The sequence below is a fragment of the Equus przewalskii genome, chromosome 30, assembly GCF_037783145.1.
Source record: "Equus przewalskii isolate Varuska chromosome 30, EquPr2, whole genome shotgun sequence".
Classification (NCBI taxonomy): Eukaryota; Metazoa; Chordata; class Mammalia; order Perissodactyla; family Equidae; genus Equus; species Equus przewalskii.
Window position 1 is genome coordinate 30,545,181 of NC_091860.1, and position 25,260 is coordinate 30,570,440.

Below are 25,260 nucleotides of genomic sequence, written 5' to 3' on the forward strand. Positions count from 1 at the left end.
ATCTCCATAGAATATAGAAAATTCACATATGGCCAAATAAGATAAACTCTCTTATATATATATATATATCTTTACAAACACTAACTCAAAGGACATAATAACCTTAACATCATTGGTGGTCTCCAGAGAGGGAAACTGAGTGGTTGCAGGAATAGTTATGAAGCAAATGTATATTTTCATGCTTTTCTTTCTTTTGAATTTTTCATTATAAACATGATTTATTCAAATCGAATAAAATAAACTACATTTTCTAAAGACATGAAGAGCAACTGCAAATACAAGAGCACCTTAGAGATACTGAGGGTTTGGTTCTAGACTACCACAATGAGTGAATATTGCAATAAAGCAAGTCACACGAATTTCTTGGTTTTCCAGTGCCTATAAAGATGTGTACACTATACTGTAGGCTTTTTCTTTTTTCTTTTTTTTTTTTTTGGCAGGGAAAGATTTGCCTGGAGCTAACATCTGTTGCCAATCTCCCTCTGCTTTTTTCCCTCCGCAAAGCCCCAGTGCATGGTTGTATGTCCCAGTTGTAAGTCATTCTGGTTCTCCTATACGAGCTGCTGCCACAGCACAGAACTGACAGATGGTTGGTGTGGTTCCATGACCAGGAAATGAATCCAGGCCACTGAAGTGGTAAGAGTGCCAAACTTTAACCACTATGCCATTAGGGCTGGCTCTACACTGTAGTCTATTAAGTGTGCAATGGAATTATGTCTAAAAAATTATGTATACACCTTAATTAAAAATACTTTGTTGCTAAAAAGTGCTAACCATCATCTGAGCTTTCAGCAAGCTGTAATATTTTGCTGGTGGATGGTTTTGTCCCAGTGCTGATGGTGCTGACTGATCAGGGTGGTGGTTGCTGAAGGTTGGGGTGGCTTTGGAAATTTTTTAAAATAAGGCAACAGTGAAGTTTGCCGCATCCACTAACTCTTCCTTTCACAAACAATTTCTCTATAGCATGTGATGCCATTTGATAGCATTTTACCCACAGCAGAACTTCTTTCAAAACTGGAGTCAATCCCCTCAAACCCTCCAGTGCTGTCAACTAGGTTTATGTGATATTCCAAGTCCTTTGTTGTCATTTCAACAGTCTTCACAGCATCTTCACCAGAGTAAATTCCATCTTGAGAAACCACTTTCATTGCTCATCCATAAGAAGCAACTCCTCATCCATTAAAGTTTTATCATTCAGTCACATCTTTAGGCTCCACTTCTAATTCTAATTCTCTTACTGTTTCCACCACATCTGCAGGTACTTCCTCCACTGAAGTCTTGAACCCTCAAAGTCATCCATGAGGGCTGGAATCAACTTCTCCCAAACTCCTGTTTATGTTGATATTTTGACCTCTTCCCATGAATTACAAATGTTCTTAATGGTATCTAAATGGTGAATTCTTTCAACAGAAGGTTTTCAATTTGCTTTGCCCAGATCCATCAGAGGAATCACTATGTATGGCAGCTGTAGCCTTAATGAAATGTATTTATTAAATAATCAGACTTGAAAGTCGAAATGACTCCTTCATCCATGGGCTGCAGAATGGATGTTGTGTTAGCAGGCATTAAACAACATTAATCTCGTCGTACATCTCCATCAGAGCTCTTGGATGACCAGGTGCATTGTCAACGAGCAGCAATATTTTGAAAGGAATCTTTTTTTCTGAGCAGTAAGTCTTAACAGAGTGCCTGGAATGTTCAGTAAGCCATGTTGTAAAGAGATGTGCTGTAACCTAGGCTTTGCTGTTCTATTTACAGAGCACAGGAAGAGTCACTTAGCATAATTCTTAAGGGCCCTGGGATTTTCAGAATAGTAAATGAGCATTGGCTTCAATTGAAAGTCACCAAATGCATTAGCCCCTGAAAAAGAGAATCAGCCTGTCCTTTGAAGCCTGACATTGACTTCTCCCCTCTAGCTATGAGAGTCCTAGATGGCATCTTCTTCCAATATAAGGCTGTTTCATCTACATTGAAAATCTGCTGTTTACTGTCACCACCTTCACTGATTCTCTCAGCTAGACCTTCTGGAGAACTTGCTGCAGCTTCTCCGTCAGCACTTGCTGCTTCACCTGCACTTTTATGTTATGGAGACGGCTTCTTTCCTTAAACCTCATGAACCAGCTTCTGCTAGCTTCAGACTTTTCTTCTGCAGCTTCCTCACCTCTCTCAGCCTTCACAGAATTGAAGAGAGTTAGGGCCTTGCTCTGGATTAGGCTTTGGCTTAAGAGAGTGCTGTGGCTGGTTTGATCTTCCATCCAGACCACTAAAACTTTCTCCATATCAGCAATAAGCTGCTTCACTTCCTTATCATTAGTGTGTTCACTGGAGAAGTACTGTTAATTTCCTTCCAGAACTCTTCCTTTGCATCACAACTTGGCTAATTGATTGACACAAAAGGCCTAGCTTTCAGCCTGTCTGGGATTTTGACAAGCCTTCCTCACTAAGCTTAATAATTTCTAGTTTTTGATTTAAAGTGAGAGATATGCAACTCTTCCTTTCACTTGAACAGTTAGAGGCTATTGTAGGGTTATTAATTGGCCTAATTTCAATATTGTTGTGTTTTGGGGATTAGGGAGGCCCAAAGAGAGAGAGATATGGGGGAATGGCCAGCTTGTAGAGCAGTCAGAACACAAAACATTTATCAATTAAGTTCACCAACTTATGTGGGCGTGGTTCGTGGCACCCAAAACAATTGCAGTAGTAACAAAGATCCCTGATCACAGATCAATGTAACAAATATAATAATGGAAAAGTTTGAAGTATTGTGAGAATCACCAAAATGTGACACAGACACAAAGTGAGCAAATGCTCTTGGAAAAAATGATGCTAAGATACTTGCTTGACACAGGGTCACCACAACCCTTCAATTTGTGCAAAATACATATCTGTGAAACGCAATATAGCAAAGAGCAGTAAGGCATGCAATTTAAGCCAGTAATTTTACTTCTAGGATTTTGTCTTATATGTAGAAGGATTTTCATGTAAGAATTTTCATTTTTTTTCTAAAGATTGGCACCTGGGATAACATCTGTTGCCAATCTTTTTTTTTCTTCTTCTTCTCCCCAAAGCCCCCCCAGTAGATAGTCGTGTATTCTAGTTGTAGGTCCTTCTTGTTGTGCTATATGCGACGCCACCACAGCACGGCCTGATGAGTGGTCCCACCTCCATGCCCAGGATTCAAACTGGCAAAACCCTGGGCCACTGAAGCAGAACGGGTGAACTTAACCACATGGCCACAGGGCTGGCCCTCATGTAATAATTTTCACTGCAACATTGTGCTAGAAAAATACTGGATTATCAAAGAGACTGATTATCAAATGCTGGTTTGATTTGTCAAATTGCCAAGTGCTGATTATCAAAGAGACTAGAAAAGAAATGATAGGATAGAAAATATAGTCTACAGGGACACAAAAGTATGAAGAAACTAGTTAGGTATTGGCATGGAATTAGTATTATTACTCATAGTTTTCCAATATTCATTGTAAAGTGAGAGAAAAGAAAAGTTAATTATGTATAACATGCTACCATTTGTGTAAAGAGAAAAGTTCTATATATCTGTTTAGATGTGCATAAAACACGTGAAAGGATAGCAGAGAATTGAAAACATCAGTTTCATCTGGAAAAGAGAAATTTAGGTAAGGAGACATGAATGGCAAGGATTTTCACCGCATTTCTTCTTATATCATTTACATTTTGAACATATGGGTGGTATAACTCATTCAAAAGTGCTCATTTTATAAGAAGTCATATAGGATAAGTGAGAAATAATTGGGAAATCCAACAAAGATGAGCCATCTAAGGACGAACAGATTGAATACATCTTAAATTCTGCATACAAAGTGTTATTTAAGATAATCTTGATGGAGGAATATTGTTCTGAAAAGATATCTATTTGAATGAAAAGGAGAAACTGGTGAAAATTAAAACCTTCAGGTAGAGGGAAAAAAACTTGAGCAAATACATGGAGATGGAGAATTGTGGAGGATACTGACAGTGGATATCCCACGATGATTGGAGCATGGGAAATATGCAGGGAAGTAATTAGAATAAGGCTGAAAATTCATGTTGCCAAGATGGTGCTGAGCGCTTGGGATGGCCATACAAATGGTCTGTACGTAAGTGAAAGTTTGAGACTAAAAGTGACCTTAATTATAATTTCATAAATTGTATTGTTTACAATCATGCATCATTTTGTTTAGTGTTTTCAAATGCAGTTTATTTTACATAGGCTTTTGCTGGAACGTTACTGATGTCATGTTTACTGATTAATTTACTCCTATTATATCTATTTCATCTTATGTTTCTTCATCACAGTATTTTGTAACTGCAAGGATTGTTGTGTGTGCTCATTTCTGTGTGGTGTGTGTCATAGAAATTAAAACACATTTGTCAAAACCTTTAGAGTCAGTGTGGCAGTGACGGTGTGCATCAATTGTGTCTTTATGTTCCCCACCATCCTCCACTTCCCTTGGTGGTACTTTTTAAGACATAACTAGTCTTGGCCCACGGACTGTAAAAAAGATAAAAGTTCAAATTACATAAATAATATTTTTAGTTATGAGGGGTCTTTTGAAAATGGTAGAGATTGTCTTGATATTTACTGTATTAAAATAACGTTTAATCCATTAAAAAATCACATCTACAAACACAACTGCATTAAGCAGAATAAGTGCATTTATTTATGATGTAAAAAACAATGTCTACAGCCCCTTCCAGATTGCTTTCTAAGACAATTTCTGATCATAATTCAATGCATTTATCGTCATCTATTTTGCAAAGTTCTGGGCATAAGAAATAAGAAGTAGCTCCTGCCTTTAAAGGAGGGCACAGGCTGAAAATGAAGTGATGGGAAAAGATGGTCCATGCAAATGGAAACCAAAAGAAGCTGGGGTAGCTATACTTAGACAAAAGAACCTTTAAAACAAAGAATGAAGTAAGAGACAAAGAAAAGCATTATATAATGTTAAACAGGTCAATCCAACAAGATGATATAACATCTGTAAATATCTATGCCCCCAACATGGGAGCACCTAAATATTTAAAGCAAATATTAACAGATCTAAAGGGAGAAATGGGCTGTAATACAATAACGGTAGGGGACTTTAACACTCCACTTACATCAACAGAGGGATTATCCAGACAGAAAAATCAATAAGGAAGCGTCAGCCTTAAATACCACCTTAGACTAGATGGACTTAACAGACGTACACAGAACATTCCACTCAAAAGCAGAATATGCATTCTCTTGTACATATGGAACATTCTCTAGAATAGATCATATGTTAGCTCACAAAATAAGTTTTAATTTAAGAAGAATGAAATTATATCAAGCATCATTTCCAACCACACTGGTATGAAATTAGAAATCAATTACAAGAAGAAAACTACAAAATTCACAAATATGTGTAGATTAAACAACACACTACTGAACAACCAACGGATCAATGAAGAGATAAAAAATACCTTTAGACAAATGAAAATGAAAACATAACATTCTAAAATTTATGGGATGCAGCAAACACAGTACCTAAGAGGGAAGTTCATAGCAATAAACGTTACCTCAAGAAATGAAAATTTTAAAGAACCTTACTTTACTTGTCAAAGAACTAGAAAAAGAACAAATGAAGCCCAAAGTTAGTAGAAGCAAAGAAATGACAAAGATCAGAGCAGAAATAAATGAAATAGAGACTAAAACAACAATAGAAAAGATCAATGAAACTAAGAGCTGGTTCTTTGAAAACAAACAAAATTAACCAACTTTCAGCTAGATTTACCAAGCAGAAAGAGAGAGGGCTCAAACAAAATCAGAAATGAAAGAAATTTTACAACTAATACCACAGAAATACAAAGGATCATAAAAGACTACTATAGAAACAGATACAACAATTGATCAGCCCAGAAGAATTAGATAAATTCCTAGAAACATACAACCTTCCAAGCCTCAAACATGAAGAAATAGAAAATCTGACTACTCCAATTACTAGTATGGAGATTGAATCAGTAATCAAAAATTTACCAACAAACAAAAGCCCAGGACCAGATGACTTCACTGGTGAATTTTACCAGGCAGTCAATGAAGAATTGATACCAACTCTTCCAAAAAAATAGGAGAGGGAACCAAACTCACTTTTAAAGGCCAGCATCACCCTGATACCAAAATCAGATAAGGACATCACAAGAAAAGAAGATTACAGGCCAATACCTCTGATAAACATTGATGCAAAAATCCTCAAGATATTAGCAAATTGAGTTCAAAAACACATTAGAAGGATCAATTACCATGATCAAGTGGGATTTATTCCAGGGATGCAGGGATGACATACTACATTAACAAAATGAATAAAAATCATATGATCATCTCAATAGATGTAGAGAAAGCATTTGACAAGATTCAATATCCATGTATGACAAAAAAAAAAAACTCAACAAAATAGGTATAGAGGGAACGTACCCCAACAGAAAAGCCATCTATGACAAGTCCACAGGTAACATCATACTCAATGGTGAAAAGATAAAAGCTTTTCCTTTAAGATCAAGAACAATACAAGGATGCATACTCTTGCCATTTTTATTCAACATAGTATTGGAAGTCCTTGCCAGAGAAATTAGGCTAGAAAAATAAAAGCCATCTCCAAATTGCAAAGGAGGAAGTCACGATTTGCAGATGACATATTATATATAGAAAACTTTAAAGACTCCAGCAAAAAAATTTTTAGAATAAATGAATTCAGTAAAGTTTCAGGATACAAAATGTACAAAAATCTGTTGCATTTCTATATACTTTTAAATGAACTATCAGAAAGAGAAATTAGGAAAGCAATCCAATCCACAATTGCATCAAAAAGAATAAAATACCTAGGAATAAATTTAAGCAAGGATGTGAAATTACAGTGAAAACTTTAAGACATTGATAAAAGAAATTGAAGACAGATATTCTGTGCTCAAGGATTGGAAGAATATTGATGAAATAACAATATTATCCAAATCAATCTAAGACTGAACAAAATTCCTATCAAAATTCCAATGGTATTTTTCACAGAAATAGAACAATCCTAAAATTTCTATGGAACCACAAAAGATCCTGAATAGTCAAAGCAATCTTAAGAAATAACAACAAATCTGGAAGTATCACAGTCACTGATTTCAAACTATATTACAAAGCTATAGTAATCAAAACAGTATGGTGTAGGCACAAAAACATAGATCAAGGAGACAGAAGAGAGAGTCCAGAAGTAAACCCATGCATATATAATCAATATATGACAAAGCAGCCAAGAATATGCAATGAGGAAAAGACAGTCTCTTCAATAAATGGTGTTGGGAAATCCGGACTGTCACAAACACAGGAATAAAAGTGGATCACTATCTGACACCATATACAAAAATTAACTCAAAATGGATTAAAAACTTGAACACAAGACCTGAAATCATAAAACTCTTAGAAAAAAACAGTAAGCTCCTTGACATTGGTCTTGGTGATGATTTTTTGGATCTGACACCAAAAGCAAAGGTAACAAAAGTGAAAAATAAACAAGTGAGACTACATCAAACTAAAAAGCTTCTGATCAGGAAAGGAAACTATCAACAGAATGAAAAGGCAACCTACCGAATGGGAGAAAATGTTTTCAAGTAATGTATTTGATAAAGAGTTAATATCCAAATATATATAAAGAACTTATACAATAACTTAGTACTAAAAGCACCCAATCTGACTTAAAAAATTGGCAGAGCATCTAGGTGTTTTTCCAAAGATGACATACAGATGGTGAACAGGCACATGAAAAGATGTTCAACATCATTAATCATCAGGGAAATGCAAATCAAAACCACAGTGAGATATCACCTCACACCTGTTAAAATGGCCATCATCACATAGACAAGAAATAACAAGTGTTCCTGAGGATGTGGAGAAAAGGGAGCCCTTGTGCACTATTGCTGGGAATGCAAATTGGTGAAGCCACTATGGAAAACAGTATGGAAGTTCCTCAAAAAATTCAAAAGAGAACTAGTATATGATCCAGCAATCCCACTTCTTGGTATATATCTGAAGAAAATGAAAACACTAACTCAAGAAGATATATTTGTCTCATGTTCATTGCAGCAATATTTACAATGGTCAAGACATGGAAATAACCTAAGTGTGCACCAACGGATGAATGGATAAAGAATATGTATGTGTGCATATATACATACACACATACAGACAGACACAATGGAATACTATTCAGCCATAAAAACGAAAGACATCTTGCCATTTGCGACAATATGGATGGGCAGTAAGGGCATTATGCTAAGTGAAATAAATCAGAGAAACAAATACCATATGATCTCACTTAAATGTGGAATCTAAAAAAAAAAACTAAGCTCATAGATAGAGCAGATTGGTGGTTGGTAGAGGTGGGAGTGGGAGAAATGGATGAAGGGGGTCAAAAGGTGCAAACTTCCAATTATAAAATGAGCCACAAAGATGTAATGTACGGCATGGTGACTACAGTTAATAATGCTGTATTGCATATTTGAAAATTGTTAATAATAGATCTTAAATACCACCACAAGAAGAAGATAAGTTTGTAACTATGTATGCAGACAGGTGTTAACTAGACTTACATAGTGATCATTTCACAGTATATATAATTATTGAATCATTGTGTTTTACATCTGAAACTAACATAATGTTCTACGTCAATTATACCTCAATAAGAAAGGAGGATAGTATGGTAGGGAAGATCAATTTATAGGTAAATAATTATAATTTTGAAAGTGCTATATTACAGATAGGCACAAATACAATGGAATCAGGTATTTATTTCAAAAGTTACGAAAGAGTTTGTCTCCTTTGAAAGGAGTAGAAAGAGATAAGCACAAGCAATGACTAAAGTAAAAATCTATAGATGATTTGAGAACGTTTACATTCCATTACCCCTATATTGTATGTCAATTAATATATATATTTGAAAACAAAGATCCTTCAGTTCAGCATGTCAGTATGCAGCATCATCATGCATGTGCTGACAGTCGAATCAATACTCCTACTTAAAAGTGAGAGAGAAAGGACAGAAACAAGGAAGAATTTCTTCTAAGGCGTGAGGAACTGAGTAGATAGAGAAATACCTAATGGGAAAATTAGCAAGACGATGGCCAGGTTGCTTCCCAGGGAGGAGGTGGAACCCATCGCTGTGCTGGTCATCCAGCCATTCTCATGTCTTACTCTGTGTTTTCTTTTTCCAGACTTCGCTTACTGTATCACAGCTTAATCTCTAAGTGCCAGCAAAACACGCCAGCAACAGGAGGATTATTCTCACATGAAATGGATCATTCTTGGCTCAGTTGTAAGCACCAATTCAGACAAATGATGTCTTATTCAAAGTGTAAAATTACCCCTAATATGTAATAAATGAATATTTGCAAAATAATTACTTAGAAAATTACAATTACTAAAGCCTTGTTTTAAGTAAATTCAGTTGGAACGAGTAGACTATCGTACTGTAAGAATTCATAAAGATCTGAGAAAGAAATAGATTTCTCACAAGTGTTTTGAGTTTTTGTGATGGTACTACCACTTATAATTCTGAAAACATGAAAGCAAATATCTTAAAGATCAATGAAAAATCCTATGTTCTTTGAGACAGTGTAGAATTCAAAGAAAAGTCCTGTAGTAGAATATTATTATTTAAAAACAGTGTCATTAATACATAATATTACAATCTACACATCGTGGGAAAATGATATTGAAAAGAAACCAAGAAATCCAATATAAGTGGGAAATTTATTTTACCCCAGAAGAAAAGGTGAATGTAAATTATATTACTTCTTTCAGAATGCACATTCATCCTCCCCATCACCTCCAATTAGTAAATAAAATCATGGAGATATTTAAACTATTGGTCATGCACTGAACTACATAACACTGTCTGAATAGCGTTTGACTCTCCCGCAGTAGATCAACTAGCATCAGCAATATGCGTCTGCTCCTTGGGTCTCCATCATAATACTCAACAAGTGGAAATCTTGTCAGCATGTGGTTTTTCTGCTCTTTCCTGGCAGCTGTCAGATTTGTACTTATGTAGCAGCCAGCAGTGCATTATTGTTCCCAAGGAAAGAAACGGCACATCTCTCCGACATTGCAAGATCTGACTGACCGCTTTAATTAGCATTTTTTTACAGAAAGGAATCCGAAATGACGGCCAATCTTCCCTCCCCCTTGCTGCATTTCAGTTTGCAAGAAGCATTCAAAATCAGTTTTGGATCCAGTCAAAATTAATTCTGAAATACTACCTTAAGTACTCTTGGATGATTTGGAAGATATTTGTAAATGGGAATAATTCATTTTAAGCGAGATTCTGACTTAATGTATGAAGTTAAATTTCCATGAATGCAATATGAATTAAAAGAAGCACTCTTTTTAAAGTTTTGATAAGATACAGCTAGACACTAGATATGCCATAATTTGCCAAATTTTAAATACTTCCTATAATGGTCTATCACTTTACATAATTAACTCCATTGCACACAGAATCAGTAAAGTCAGAACGTAGAGAATGTTAATTGCATGTTTGTTACTGGATTGGGGTTCTGTGTCTACAAAATGTGGCACATATCATGTTACCTTGCTGTTCCGTAGAGGAGAACATCAAACAGCTTTGACGTTGACAGAGTTGACCCTTGATTTTCATCATTCTGCCAAAAAAGCCGTGATGTGAGATGGCAGGAAGATTTCTCTGTGCCTTGAAGACAAGATTTGAACAGCCATATCTTCCTCCCCTCCCGTCAATTGTAAATTGACAAAGCAAACCCCAGCAGGCGAAATTTAGGGAAATCTTATCTCGTCATCAAGATCCTTTTAATTTGCAGAGTTTCTTACAGCAAACAAATAGCTCTTAGGATGTAAGAACAGATGAGAGGAAAGCGTAATGTTTAGGTGCCATTAGGACACGGCCCTTAGCAGGGGAGCAATTATGAAAGTAATTGACTATACTTTACTGGCAGCAGGAGAGGGTCGTCCTGAAGACCCACCCTGCTCAGAGGTTAATACTGAGATCCTTCATCTTCTGCTGTGTTCCCATGGTTTAGGTTTGCATCCCATGACAGTACTGAGTGCTTCTCTGAGATTCAAGGTGCTGCATAGGAAATATCTTGGAGGGGAAGTTACTGCTGCCTGCAATTTACTGTTCAGACCCTTGCTCAGCCAGGAAAACCAAATATGTTGCTTCACCCTCACATTTTTATGTTTCTCTATATCTGAGAATCTGCATAAGATAGAGCATGTTTCCCTCTGGGGATGTGTAACTTAATGATCCCAGTGTGTCCAGTAAAGCTTGTATTGTATGGTATGGATTCATTCACAGAACATGGTCTGACCAAAGTTGGTTTATACAGAGGTGTGCCCTGTCTACTATCAACTTATATGAACCATATTTTTAAATAAAATTTTATAATTTTATATTAGAATAGTTTGAGATGTACAGAAAAGCATGAAGATACTACAGAGTTCCCATGTACTCCATATCCCACTTCTGTTATTGAAAATAAGTTACATTATGGTACCTTTGTCACAACCAGGGAACCAATATTGATGCATATTTACTAACATCCATATTTTATCCCTATTTCATTAGTGTTTTTCTCATATCCTCTTTGTTTTCCAGGATCTCATCCAGGACACCACATTGCGTTTAGTTGTCGTATCTCCTTAGGTTCCTCTGGGCTGTGACAATTTTTCGGACTTTCCTGGGTTTTGGTGACCTTGACAGTTCTGAGGAAAGCTGGCCAGGTCCTACTAGGCTGTCACTCAGGTGGAGATTTTCTGACGCCTTTCTCATCATCAGACTGTGTTAAAGGCTTCTGGGAGGAAGACCACAGAGACGAAGTGCCATTTTCATCACAACACATCAAGGATACACACTGTCAACATGACATTCATGTTGGTGTTGACCTTGATCTCCCGGCTGAGGTATAGCTGTCAGGTTTCTCCACTTAGCTACTTTTTTCTTTTTCTCCCTTTCTATACTCTATTATCTAAAAATCAACAAAAGCCCCCACACTTAAGGCATTACACTCTACCTCCTTAAAGATGGAAAAGCTACATGAACTATACAGAGTTCTTCTGAACAGATTCATCTACTTTTGCGATTTACTTATATATTCAATAACTTATCAATATGGTCTCATGGATATCGGTTGTACTTTGGGTTATAATCTAATACTACTTTATTTTATTACTCAAATTGTTCCAGATTTGACCACTGAGAGATTTTAGTTGGCTCCTGTGTCCCTTTGACATACTCTCGTTGGTTTTCGTTTTTGAGCATTCCTTTCTTTCTGGTATTAAAAGCTCCAGGCTCATCTTGTATACTCCCTTCCCCAGTGCTAGCGTCAGCCATTTCTTGGGGGATCCCTGGATCCTTTTGATAAAGAGTGGCATTAGAAGCCAAGGTCTGGGCACATGGTGTGCTCATTGCTATTGGAGCGTTGATGCTTCTCAACTGACAAAGCAAGGAAATACGTGTGTGCTCTAACCCATGTATATATAAATATCTACATTTTTATTTGTATCTCTGTGAAGTAAAATATGAGTTCATGCTGTCTCCAACTCTAATCCACTGCCACATGGATCATGCAGGTGTTCTGTCTTTGTAAAGTCCCGGTAACAGTCATAAACCTATTCCCCCATCTGCCATCCACTTACTAAATTGTTCATTCGCATTGTACGTGACAATATTTTCAGGGTTGTCAACCTGACCCCGTGGGAAACAACTTTATGAACCAGAGCACAACGTGTATGTACAGTTCCCCTGCTTTTTGTCTTACAGATGCTGCTCATTTCCAAAGTGACTTAAGTCAGCACCTTTTCCCCCATCCCTTTTAGTGAGGTTGTTTCATACATCATAACATATGTTTACAGGTGCTTTTTCTCAGTCTGTAGTCCATCCTGGGATTCCCCAACCTCCTAAGTTGTTTTTAAGTTTCACACATGAAGCACTCTCTACGCTGTACGTTCCTCAGGCTTTGATAAATGCACTGTCATGTGGCCACTAAGACAGTAACATACAGTTTCACAGCCTACACTTTAAAAAATCCTATTTCTATGCTATGCTAATTGTTGTTAGAAACTAAATTTGTTTGGAGAGAACCTGTTGGCATAAAAGAAGAAATCACCAATAATTTTGAAAGTTTCTGACCTGAACTGTGATCCAGAAAGCTCCATTTGACAAAATGCCTTCATTTTAGCCTGAAATTCTTGCTGAAGATAAAAAACAAACGTAAAGAATCTTGGAAATTCATTAAAGCCTTTCAGTAGACCCTCATTAGACCTGGAAAAGGTCTGAGAGGGCAAATGGCAGTGCTTTGGTCTCATACGCCATCACCTTGAACGGGTTCTAAGGGGCTCCATATGTTTTAGACAGGAAATACTTTTAAATACGAGGGAGATATTTTTTTCATAGTAGAAAAGTAGAGATGTACATACGCCTGGTACGAAAGAAGCCATGACACCTACCCTTATTTTCTATCATTCTGGGTTTTTCTTTTTTTAATATGATCTAACTGCACCAGTCAAAAGGCAGAGATTGTCAGAGTGCACAACAAGATAAGACTCGACCATATTCTTCCAACAAGAAACCAAAAAGAATACTTAGGAATAAATTTAACCAAGGAGGAAAAAGATCCGTACACTGAAAACTATAAGACATTAATGAAAGAAATTGAAGAAGACACGAACAAATGGAAAGTTATTTGTGCTCATGGATTGGAAGAATACTGTTGAAGTGTCCATCCTACCCAAAGTCATCTACAGAGTCAGTGCAATCCCCATCAAAATTCCAATGACATTTTTCACAGAAATAGAAAAATCCTAAAACTTGTATGCAGCCGCAAAAGACCCCGAGTAGTCAAAGAAATCTTGAGAAAGAAGGACAAAGCTGGAGGCATCAAACTTCTTGATTTCAAACTATATTACAAAGCTATAGAAATCAAAACAATATGGCATAAACAATAGTGGCAAAAAAGAGACACAGATCAATAAAACAATAGAAAGTCCATAAATAAACCCATACATAAATGGTCAATTTATGACAAAAGATCTAAGAATATACAATAGAGGAAAGGAAGTCCCTTCAATGGCATTGGGAAAACTGGAAAGCCACATGCAAAAGAAAGAAAGTAGACCGTTATCTTACACCATACACCAAAATTGACTCAAAATGGATTAGAGACTTGAAGATAAGACCTGAAACATGAAAGTCCTAGAAGAAAACATAGGTGTTAAGCTTTTTGACATAGGTCTTGGTAACAACTTTTTTTAATCTGACACCAAAAGCAATGGCAACAAAAGCAAAACAAACAAGTGAGACTACGTTAAACTACAAAGTTTCTACACAGCAAAGGAAATCATCAACACAACGAGAAGGCAAACCATGGAATAGGAGAAAATATATTTGCAAGTCATATATCAGATAAGAGGCTAATATCCAAAATAGATACATTTTATACAACTCAATAGCAGAAAAACAAGAAATCCAATTAAAAATGAGTCGAGCATCTGAATAGACATTTTTTCCAAAGATGACATATAGATGGCCAGCAGGTGCATGAAAAGGTGCACAATATCACTAATTATCAGAAAAATGCAAATCAATACCACAGGGAGATATCACCTCACAAGTGTCAGAATGTCTTTATCATAAAAACAAATAAGTGTTGGTGATGATGTGGAGAAAAGGGGACCCTTGTGAACTGTTGGTTGGAATGTAAATTGGTTCAACTACTATGGAAAACAGTGTGGAGGTTCCTCAAAAAATTAAAAATAGAAGTACCATATGATCCAGCAATCCCACTTCTGGGTATTTATCTAAAGAAAATGAAAAGACTAACTTGAAAAGATACATGTGTACCCTCATCTTCACTGCAGGATTATTTGCAATAGCCTAGACATGGAAACAACCTAAGTGCCCATCCATGGATAACGGATAAGGAAAACGTGGTATATACACACATACAATGGAATATTATTCACTCAAAAAAAAAGAATGAAATCTTTCCATATGTGACAATATGGACGGATCTCAAGGGCGTTATGCTAAGTGAGACATCAGAGGAAATAAGAGAAAAAACAAATATCATATGATTTCACTTACATGGAATCTAAAAAGTCCACCCCACAAAAAAACCCAAGCTCATACATACAGATAATGGATTTGTATTGCCAAGGTGGCTGGGCAAAACGGGTGAAAGGGGTCAAAAGGTACAAACTTCCAGTTTTAAAATAAGTCCTGGGGATCTAATGTACAGTATGAGGAGTATAGTTAGTAATGCTGTACTACATATTTGAAAGTTACTAAGAGATAGATCTTAATAGTTGCCATCAAAAGAAAAATTTGTTTGTAACTTTGTAAGGTGACAGACATTAGACTTATTGTGGTGATCGTTTCACAACATACACAAATATCGAATCCTTGTGTTATCTCTCTGAGACTAATGTGATATGTCATTTACACCTCAAAAAAAAGTTTAAAAATATTAAGAAAAAAAACATTTTCTAACATCAAAAGATACCACAAAATGTCAACAGTGGTTATTCTCAATGGTACTTGCCAGTGAGTCTTTCCTTTCCACTCCTCTGTATTTTACAAATAGTTTTAAGATGAGCATTTGTTATTTTTTAAATCAACAAAAGCTATTTTAAAATAAATATCCTTTTATGACATCAAAACGAAACCAATTATAAAGATTTGGTAGCTTAAAACAAAAAGATAGAAAAGATACAAATGCAAACACTAGTAAAAAGAAAGCAGATGTATCCATACTAATTTCAGAACAGCAGACTTTAGAATAAGGAAAATTATCAGGGACCAATTTGGACTGTATATAATCAAAGAGATCAACTCTCCAGGAAGGCACAGCATTTCCAAACGTGTGCACCCAACAACAGAGCAGAAAAATACACGAGGCAAAGGGGAAACTGACACACTCAGTATTATTGTTGGAGACTTCAACACTCCTCACTAGTAACCAGAATATTTCAAAACAAGAGAATATTATGATGGTGTCATGAGTATAAGAATGGGAAATGGAGTCACCATGATATAGAGTCTCTCTTAGTGGTTCATGATTATTTAACAGTTTAATTTGTCTGGTTTGTTTTTACTATATAACTAATCAATATTAGCAAACTTGTTGAACACTACTCAAAAAAGATAGCATTCAATATGCATAGTTACTGGGATTTTGGAATATAATTTCCAACAAAGTTCTTTATAGCAAATAAAGAGAACTCTGTGGATGTATCCAATTCTAGAATATTTAACAGTGTGTTATATTATGTGATATGGAATCCAGTTCATAAGATCAGGCCAATGTCAAGTAAACTACTACAGAAACACTGATGGGCAAAGCTTTCCACAGACTCAGCTTGCGCCTAGAGGGATCTAATATTTCTTAATGAAGCCAAGTCAGAGTGAAAAGGAGAGGGTGGCAGCACTGGCTTCTCTGAACATCACTGCAGGTGAGACTTGGCCCCAAGCCTTTCACTGGCACAGAGTCCAGGAGTAAGCATGGGCAGACCACCTGCCTTGGGTGAAAACTCCCTGGAGCATGCCCATTGTGGTGGTGGGAATCCACTCCTGGAACCGACTCCCAGCTTTGAGATATAATTGACAAGTAACATTGTGTACGGTTAAGGTGTACTTGTGATGATTTGATGCAAGTATATGTTGCAAAATGTTTACCACAATCAGGTGAGTTAACACAGCCATCCCCTCACATAGTTACCATTTTGTTATGGTGAGAACATTAAAGTTCTACTCTCCTAGCAACTTTCAAGTGAAGAATGTTGTGAACTGTAGTCACCACGCTGTACATTACATCCCCAGGACCCTATAACTGACAGCCTGTGCCCTGTGACCAACATCTCTCCATTTTCCCACCCCCAGCCCCTGGCAACACCATTCTACTCTCTGCTTCACTGAGTTTGGCTTTACTACATTCCACGTATAAGTGAGATCACGCAATATTTATCTTTCTCTGGTTTATTTCAATTTGCCTCTTGAATGGAGATACACATCACTTGGGAGCCCCACATTTGGGACGGGATATTCCCTCATGTTTTGTGACACGTTGTGAACATATTTACATATATTTGTCTAAGATTTCTGCGAGGTGAGTTCATCCATGGGGGAAATGTGTTGGCTCTGCCAGGGACCTGGGAAGTCCAATGGCCTGACTTTAAGCACCTTCCCTGGCAGTTCTCAGACACTGATTGGTGTTCATATGTCTTTATGAAATTTCAAAAGAAAAAAGATTTCTAATAGTTCCATCCAGATCCTTCAATGTCCCTGGAATCTGCTGCTGGAGGGAGGATTTCCTTATTCCTTAAAGTGTTTTCCTCCAGAATGATGGCCATTCCAGGACAGGCTGGGTCTTTCTCCGGTCTTTAAGGGTTTGAGCTGTAGGTCACCTGACTGTACCTATGCTCCAGGGCCACACAGCATCGAGGCAGCTTTCCTCCAGGACCTAAGGCTGCTTGACTCCTGGACCTGGACAATGCCACTTAGGTTGTTCAATGCCTATTTATGCAAAAGGGTGGCTTTCACATTCTTTGTATCTATTTATATATCCTGTATTCAGAAAAATTCGGGATTTCCAGTCTGCCATATAGACATATTTCCAGAAACAGAAGTCCACCTATATTTCCTGCCAAAGAGGTTTATTTTTATACCTAGCAGTCACATTTGTTCTGTTATTAATCTTTTATTTTATTAAAATATTATTTCTTTCCAATAATTTTAGTTCACCTTACAGTTTCTTTTCTATTTTAAATGTGTCTTTTAAAATATATTCTGACTATTCAGTTACCTGAATTTTCCACGACTATATTTGTTTCTACTGATATATTTATATATATATCGTATCGTGGTGGTTTTTTTCCTAGAATGAAAGCCAGAATAGCAACAATAAACTCCATCCCCTAGAGAGAATATGAATTAACTTCTGTGATGTGTTCCTATGGGCATCATGGACCCAGATTCCACCTATTATGTCTCGACTTGAGGTTTTTGGAAACTAAAACATCAGTAAAGCTTTGAATCCAAACCACAAGTGAGACAGTTTTGTGTTTAAAAATTAAGACGTTTTTTCACACGCAGAACCCAGGGAATTTTCTTTTCTGCCTGGTTAGAACGCGTCTGGTCTCTTCCCCGAGCTCACTTTCTCTTGTCACCCCAGCCGGTTACGGGTCTCGCCTTCACTCCCACTCACGTGGTCTCAAAGTTCCCATTAAAGCCAAACCTCAAAGTCACCAAGGCAGCGGATTCCCCACAAGGGAGCTGAAGCCTCAGGGAAAATCACACTCTATTTTTTGCTCCCTGTTAAGTTTCGCCCTTGGGGCTTTCCCTGTTCACTCCAAGTTTGGTTTTGTATCTGAGAGACTGTTGTTCTGTCTTATCTGACATTTCGAGATGCTTTGTGGTAGCAGCCCTGAGTATTCTCTCTGCTACAGCGTCTTCGAACATGACTGATTTTTTTCAAACTGATAGTGTAAGTTACTGCCCAGCTCTTTTTTGACAGAGGAGAGGGGAGAAGACCCTGTGAAGTTAACTGGACAACTCTGGTTTCCATATTAATTACTTTCCAACCTAAAACTATCCGCCTCTTGACTCCCACTGCAAGCTTTTTTTCCATTCCACAGTTTATCTGGTCAACACTCCTTCACACACAAAACGAGGCACGTGCAGAAGCCACAGAGGGGCAGCTGTTTGCTCAAGGGAGCCCCAGAATCCAGACGGGTCCCATCGGATCATAGCTTACAGGTCTCAAAGGACCTCCCCACAGACGATGCACTGATTTCAGAAACAAATAGTGAGTTCACAATGGAGAACCAGGCAGACAACTGCTTACCCAGGTCACAGTTATGTCACCACCATCCGGATTGTGACGTTCCAGCATCAGCTGCCTCCTGATGTGATGGCACCAGGACAGCAGCGTTTCTGCCAAAACCCAGAAGCCACATCTAGTCACAAAGCAACATCAGACAAACAAATGCAGCGACATCTTATAAAGGGGCAGCCTGGCTTTCTTCAAACACATCCAGCGTGAGGAGGAGGAGAAGGTGAGAGACAGACACAGTCCTGGACCAGATCCTGAGCCAGGAAGGCCATTTTTCTATAAAGTACAATACAGAGAAAATTGGTGAAAGTTGAATATGAAGTGCGGAATATGTAATAGTATTAAATCCATGTTAACATTTTTATGTTGATAATGTTTTTATCAAAGAATATTTTTGATTTTATTAAGAGTAAAGAGGAAAAATATCTTCAACTTAATCTCAAACAGTTCAGACAAAAATCCTAGCGTCAGAGAGGGAGGGAGGGTCAGAGAGAGGGAGGGTAGCACGCTCACACCACAGATGAAGACAGAGCAATGAGAGATAATACAAAAATTGTGACTTTGGTGAAACACGCTCTAGTTCCTTTTATTATTCTCGCACTTTTACTGAAGTTCAAAACTATAAATGTAAATATAAATTACTAGCAAAAACTATGGGAGAAAACAAATAAAACCCCAGCGTGTCACGTTCTGGCCTTTGTCTACCCAAAAGGTCCCCTTTTACTAATTTGCACACAAGCTCTCAGAGGCCTGCGATTGCTGGGCGTTCTGCTCTGAGGCTTGTGGAATTAATCCATTCATTAAATAAATGACCATGAGCTCCTGGAACACGCCAGGCTTTTCTCTAAGCTCTGGGCATAGAACAGTGAGCAAAATTGACAATGTTCCTGCTCACATTGGCGTTTACATTCCAGTGGAGGGTGACAGAAATCAATCAAATATTTCAAAATTTATAGAGTTTCTGATAGCAGCAATTTCTAGGAAGAAAAACACAGCATGGCCAGGAGATAGGGAGTAAGTGGGAGGGAGGAGGAAGGAGGGAGGAGTGAGTTCCCAAGGTAGCAAGGTCATGAGATCACAGTGGGCCATCATTTCAGCCTTGGCTCTATATTTGAATCCCTGGGGGCTTTTAAAAAAAAACACCAATTTCCAGGCACCCCCACCAAGGATTCCAATTTCATTCACCTGTGCTTGTAATTGGCATCAATTTTTTTTTTAACAGCTCCCTGGACTAACTCCAGTCTGCAGCTGGGGTTAATAATCCTGAGGTAGGGCTGTTACACCTTGGTAAGTATCTCAAGTTTCCTCTCAGTGGGATGTGGAAGGTTTGAGCTGGAGGAGACAAAGTCGGACTTGCCTTTAAAGACGCTCTGGGAAGAGCAGAGGGGGAAGTCAGGTGACACATGGGGAGGCTGTCGGGACAACCCAGGTGCCTGCTGGTCAGGACCAGGTGGGTGCAGCTGATGATGGAGTGAGAAGTGGGGCGGGGGTGCAGGGTCGTTCCAGATGTATTTACCACTGAGTCACTCTTATCAGCCCCTGTTTAAAACTGGTGAGAGAGAAAAGACTCGCACCTGGCTGTATAAGCAACTACAAGCGGGTTTTTGCCATTTCCTGAGTTAGGAGGACAAAGGAGAGGATGGCTAGCAGGTGGGATCAGTAATCTGTTTTTTGATGTAATCAATTTGAAAAGTCCAACTCAGGAGTTGAATAGCCAGGTGAGAATGAAGACAACGGAGCCCAATAACGTAGGAAATTAATCTTTACACCTGATTTCCTAGAAGAAACAAGAATGCTGGTACTGGCTCCTACCTCTGCTGTGTTTTCATCCTAAAGGAAGTTTATCAAATAAGACACAGTATTAGATCCTTGCGTTTTTCTGTGATTTGTGGATGCATCATAAACTATCATTTCAATAGGAAAGTTTGCTTAGGTATCGTTTCAAGGAGCAGTAAAAAAGCAGAAAGCAAGTCCCTGGGGGTGTATATGTGAAAGGCTCCATGACAAGGAAGCAGAGAACTGACTCACGAGCCATTTTCTGTGCAGCAAAGCACTGAGGCCTCAAGATCACCTGGAAATTTTGAGAGCTGGCAAGTCCTCTTTACAAGTAGGCACCACTCCGAGCTCTCCCTGCTCTTCCAGGCCCAAGGAGTCCACCACAGAATGACTACCCTGTGGAAACAGAGGGTCTGCCATGGTCCCCAGCCATCAACAAGCCAGGAGCTGAGCAAGTTGACCAGGTGAATCACCCACAGCACTGCTCCTGACAGTGTTTATGGTCAAGGCCCGTTGTCTTAGTCCATTCAGGCTGCTATGCCAGAACACAACAGACTGGGGGCTTCTGAAAAACAGAGGTTGATTTCTCACCGTTATGGAGGCTGGAGCCCAGCCTCAGTGCACCAGCATGGTTGGGTCCTGTCGATAGAGCCTCCTGGGGGCTACAGAGGCAGTCTTCCCTCCTGAGGTGAAGGAGGCGGGGCAGTGTGTTGGCTTCCTTTTATAAGGGCACCAATCCCATCATGCGGGCTCCACCCTCGTGACCCACTCACCTCCCACAGGCCCCACCTGCCAACCTCGTCACCTGGGGGTCAGGATTTCAACAGACGAATTTGGGGGGACACGAGCTTTCAGCCTATAGCACCCATCCAATTCTGAGACAGATTTCATCCCGGGCTAAAAGCAATCTTGGTTCAATAAAATTGGATCATTCAAAACCCTAAGTAAATTCCATTTATCAAGGTTCATTTTCAAGAGCACAGCACAAATTGAAATTTTAAAAATCAATCAGGAAAATTGCCAGTGTGTTCTCAGTAAAGACAGGTCTGACCACTGTCTTCCACCAGAAAGGTGGGTATCGGACTCCAAGGCATCCTCAGAAAGCTGAGTCACTGGAAAGACTAGAATTCATGGCGTTTCGCCTCACATGGTAAAGGATTGACGTGTTTAATTCACCCCATGAACTAAGAACCATTGCAGGAGAATATGCGCAAACGATGGTCATATGATGTGCAATTACAACCTCCGTTCTATTTGCTTTGATGTAGTCATCTCTTCCTAATAGTTTCAGTTAATGCTAGTGTATTAGTGATTTACTTATTCCATCATCTGTTACCTTTCTCTAGCATTTTCCAGAAGGTACCAAAGGAGAAAAACGTGGGTGAAAATTCAAACAGCATGCAAATCTGTTAATTCTTTAATCTATGTTTTTACAAACTGATTTAAAGGTAATACTGTACAATTTAGCGGTCAACACCTTAATCCAGTTCATTGGACACCAGCATTCTGCAGAAATGTAGGTTAGAAGTAGCCACTTCCGACAGAAGTAGTAAACACTGCTTTATGCGCGTCCTAAAGCGGACGTGATGGAGCACAGCATCCCGTGGCACATGCTCGACTCCTCAGCAACTTCGCTTGGAGCCAGCACCGGGCTGAGCAGATCCAGGCACCCCAGGACTGGCTACGTAACCGGGCCAATGCTGGGCCTCTGGAAGTGTCAGTCTCTGCATCCTTGGAAAAGAAGCATAGTAAGTGAATCATGGATTTTATGAGGATTAAGTGAGAGAAATCTGAGGTGCTTAGCAAAATGTCTAAGGCAAGATCAGTGTTCACTACGTGTTAACTTTACATAAATTGTCTCATACAACAACACACAAAAGGTGAAGTGTATTTTAACTTTACAGATGTGGAAATAGTGACTCAGAGGAGCCAAGTGCTTTTTCAAGGTCACACGTGAAGGAAATGACACCTGGATTTCAGACCCAGGTGTGGGCGCCTCCCAACCCTGCATCCTCTCCTGCATCCCTCAGGTTCCCACCATCTTCCGCGGATTGCAGACAGAACGTTCGCAACAGCCTAAAAACGCTAACATGTTGGGGTGCTAATAACATGGCACACAATTTCCCTCAAAAAAAAGAAAACTTTTACTTTGATTTTTCTTATTACACAAAATAACATTTTTACCCGCAACTATGATTTTAAAAGTGAACATATGCAGGAAAATAATTTGAAAAATCATATCAACGTCAAGCAGTTCAAACATAGCAATTCTGCATGCACTACTTTCTAACCAACTGTCTGAATATGAGAATAATATCGCAAGCAAATATATCACCAGGACATTGTTTCGTAACCATTGGGAACTGCCTTAGGCCAAGCCTGGAGCAGAGAAAAGCCCCGTCTGTGCAGGTCCAACATCTGAATAGTCAGCAGGACCATGCTCATTGCATGTCTCCTCCTGGATGTGCAGAGTCTACAATACTGATCAATACGAATACGTCTCATCTGCCTGCCTTGCCAAGCCACAAACACCGCGATCCTGCAGTCTGGTGTTTCCCCAGGGTTGATAAGCAATTATTGCAGCCTTTGATTAATATAGCTTGTTCTGGCCAAGGAATTCATTCCTAAAATTCCCACCTGTGAAGGAATAGAATGTCTCTTCAAGGTTGTGCTGGCAATTCAGGTGGTCCTGTGTCCAAATGCAGACAGCAACTTGGCGGAAACAGAGTCACACCTGCGTCTGGGGTGACCAGAATAGACCAGGCTCACTCCCCCTCCTGGTGCAGTGAAGCCATGTGACGAGTTTTCAAAAGTGGCCTCTCATAACTCCGTTTTTAAAATATTTTCTTTGAAAAAACAAGGCAACAACACCAAGACATCAAGCTATTCCCCTTTTCACCCTGAACAAGCAATTGTTATCCTTTGTGATTTTTCATGCATGGGATAAAAATATCTGGAGAAACAAACTGTTCCAAAGCCCCAAACCGATTAACCCACCTCTTTGTCCGTAATGCTGTGCTTCAGACGTAAGCTTCATGTTGGAAATTCCACTCAGCAAGATATGCACGTAGTTTACCGATTTGCGCTTAGAATAGCACCTCAGCTTTGTGATCAAGAATTTCATCACACTACTGTTTCAGTTGCTAAGTTGAATTATATAAAACAATTTAAAAAAATCTTAAGAGGGATGTTCTAAAATGAATGTTTAATCTTGGTTGTATTTGTCTTGCTATACTGCAAAAAGTAGTGAAAATGTCAGACTTTTCAATTTACCAGTATGCACTTTGCCTATGAGTGTAAAGTTATGTCCTTGAAATTCCTGAAAAGACTGGAATTTTCTTTTTTCTTTTTACCAGTTCACCTGTTATGAACTCTGCTTTCATTATTAACGTTTTTGCTTAAATTGCCAGATCTGGATGCTTCTCATGATTAATTTAGATTTGTAAACGGAGCCTGAATGGAGTAGTTGTGCATTACTAGCGTCTCTGCTATTGACAGCTGTGAGTGGAACAACTTACACATGGAAGCTGCTTAAAACAATAGCCTGAAGCAATTACGTCGAAATAACCGCTCAGAAACAGCCACACCTGCTTCCCATCCATCCTTATTAACAAGGCCCACTCAAAATTACAAGTGATAGGAAGCAAAGTAACCATTACCAGCTGGTATGTGCAGATGTCAGAATGAACACCATGGAGGTGGGAGACCTGAATTCCATACAACCTGCAAACGTGTGTGATGAGAGTCCAGAACTTTCCTTGATCGATTCTGTTGGGGTCAAAATGATTTTCTTTTCAACATGCGACAGTCTACCATGGGTTCTGAAGGGAGAGAAGGGAAACACGTAGAGCAAGTTGAGCGGTCAAACCGGGGGCTTTTTATATTTGAGGAAACTTTTTGTACCGCTGATCCAGTCTCCAGAGAGAAACAGGTTTCAGTGCCTCGTCTCCGATTGGGTTCGGGAGCAGGCCAATTCGGTGTGGAAGAGCAGCAGGGGACGCGCCCATTGTCCTCCAGCTGTGCGGACAGGAATCCTTACCGGAGGATGCCGTGGCACATGGGAGTGTTCGGGTTGCATGAAGAAAGCTCACACACATATCTATCGTCCACATTTCAGTATTTCAGAGACCCGAAAGTGCGGATTCAGTCGGTCGTCCTCGTCAGCTCACAGCCTGGGTTTCTTGCTGGGGCGAAGTAGTGGTGTGTTCCCTGAAACAAGGCTCTTTGCTAGACAGAATGAGCGCTAAGCAGTATCACAAGTTCCGTTGGTTCGAGATACAGCGGGCTTGACCTGGGCAAAGCAACAGATGGTAAACGAGGTGAAACTGATTAGTTACAAAACTTGCTGTTCTTTACAGATTTGGTCCTACAAAATAGAAATCTTTCGAGCATAATTGTGTTAGACTCTGCAGTTCTTTTAGATGGGAGTACTTTAGCTCACATTTTATTCTCTTCCAGAAACAAAGGATTGGTAACATTAGAGATTGTGTGTTGGCCTTGCACATGTGAGTGTACGTGTGTGCGTGCACTGCTGATGGCATAGTTTTTGTTCAGTGAAAACCAAGAAACGTGCTGATGCCCCCAAAAGTCTTTAAAACCACAAAGTGT